Source organism: Meleagris gallopavo, chromosome 2 (genome assembly GCF_000146605.3).
Source record: "Meleagris gallopavo isolate NT-WF06-2002-E0010 breed Aviagen turkey brand Nicholas breeding stock chromosome 2, Turkey_5.1, whole genome shotgun sequence".
NCBI classification, from domain to species: Eukaryota; Metazoa; Chordata; class Aves; order Galliformes; family Phasianidae; genus Meleagris; species Meleagris gallopavo.
The window spans coordinates 20,293,226-20,295,535 of record NC_015012.2 but is presented as its reverse complement, the minus strand read 5'-3'; positions in this window follow the sequence as shown (position 1 = coordinate 20,295,535).

The following is a 2,310-nucleotide window of genomic DNA, read 5'->3' as shown; positions in this document are numbered from 1 at the left end:
AAAAAAAATGGAAAGTGGTTTACAAAACCCCCAAAATGAGCACTGTACATGAGAAGTGAAAGCAAAAACTATATTTGCCATGTGTATTATATAGTAATCATTGGTGTTGATAGTGCAAATGTTTCCTTCTGGTACCAACTATGTGTTTGAAAATTCCAATACGCATTGTTTTCAAAAAGCTCCCCTTAAGGAATGTAACTGGTTTATATGAGTAAGCAGTTACTGTATTGCACTTAAATGTTCTGTTGAAGGAAATGCAATTTCGTTTTCTGTAGAACTGTTGGTTGTAAACCATCTATAAACTGAAGCTAAAAATGCTCATATTTAGAGCTGGGATGAAAACTGGTATTTAACCTTTGTATCTTCTTAGGAATATCCTTTTTAGTGTATGAAAGGTGGTGGCACTATGACTTTGTTTAGTCTTTTCATCTGAGCCACAGTCACCTCTCTCCCAAAGCAGCCACCTTCCAAATGCACAAATATACTGGGACACGTAGAAACAAATCTAGGAGAATCTGCGAGCTGACATTTTCTCTCTAAAATCCATCCTTTCTGTGTTAATTATACCACTGCAGTGAAATACTAGACCAACACAGTCACCACTTCATTGCCGCGCGACGTGTAAGAGTCAGAAACTTAAAAAGGAGGAAGAAAAGCCTCTTTAGGTTGGTTTTAATGCTGCCCAGAAGAGTCAAAGGTTAAGGTCTAAACTGATATTGTCCCAGCCATTACTCATATGTATATAGTTACAGAAGTGACAAAACACTGCCTTTATATTATTTAGCAATATGTTGTAAATAGCATTATTAAGCTCTTTTTTGTAATAAAGACCCTTTAATTTGAAGATAGTACAATAACTGAACTGATAAAGTCAATTTTTGATTTTTTTTTTATTTTATTTTTTAGCTAGAGGCAATTTCAACTGTGGATTTTTTTGTTGTTGTCTATTGTTCTGAAGACTTTGCATAATTTATTGGTTTAATTTATCCTAATTTATTTGATGAAGGTGTACAATTTTGTATTACCAAGGATGTACTGTAATATTAATTGATGACAAGATAAAACAATAAGACTCCCCTGTCCGTTTGAAAAAAAAAAAAAGGTGCAGTAGACAATTGATTGAAAAAAAAAAAAAGTTACAATTCTAGCTTGGCAGCTACTAAATTTAAGATAAACACAGGAAAAATGTTTGGGGGGGTGGATTTTATTTTGTGTGTTTAAAGCTTTTGTATACTCTCCAGACTTTTACCTTTTTGCTTTGTACCACTTAAAGGATACAGTAGTTCAATTGCCTTGTGTGCCTTCCATCTTCTCTAAACTGAATGTATGTGCAGTATATATGCAAGCTTGTGCAAAATAAAATATAAATTACAAGCTCATTGCCATTGTTTATATTTCTTTCTGAAAGTTAGTGCTGCTCCATACCAAAAGAGGAATTACTGCCATGGACAGGCTGTACCTAAGACTGTAATCCTCCAAAAATTTTCCTTTCCCCTTAGTTTGAATTATTTATTAATGAAACTGCCAGTCCTCTTGCAAAATGGATCTAATGATTTATCCCATCCGGTGTCCTACCTCCAGCACCGGTTAAGATAATGAGTGCTATTTTGCAAGAGTCTATCAGACAAGGAATACCTCCCTGCAACAGATGTGCTATGGCTGAGGCACAGACAGCCCTTTGGATGGATTGAATGTAGACACTCTGAGCTGGAAAGTTCTTATCTTTGTCTGTCTAATCCTTTCATGAATGTAGCTGCATTGCTGGTGTCCTGCACCAAGTAGTTCCACCAGTCAGGTAGAGGCAGAGCAATGCTTGGCTTGGTGTGGTTTATGTTTGCTTCTTTTATCAATTTGCCCTTGTTAATAGTAGCACCTAGATTTCATTCTCTATTCTTTTCATTGCAATCTATCCCTTTTTCTTGGACCATTTCCTTTTCAAGTTCTATAATCATTAGCACCATACATAACTAGTCTGTTCTTACACATTTCCTCAAAATGCAAGTCTCATTTTTTCATTGTTTTTCTCTAGTTCTCTCCTATTCCTGCTGGTTCTTGTGTCTTGAAACTCTTGAGGTTGACTGAGCCACCAAAGTACATTATCTGTCTCAGAGATGAACTGTATCCTTTTGGCTTAGAACTGGTGCAGATGGCAGTAAGATGGTAGTTTATTTGGATCACAAAATTGTGCAAGAATTTTCCAATTGAAGGAGGAGTGTGTTAAAAATATATTTTCATCTGAGGTCACTTACTTTCATAATCCTCATGGATTCAGCCTCAAGACACTGTAGAGCTTAGCTAGGGCATGACTGC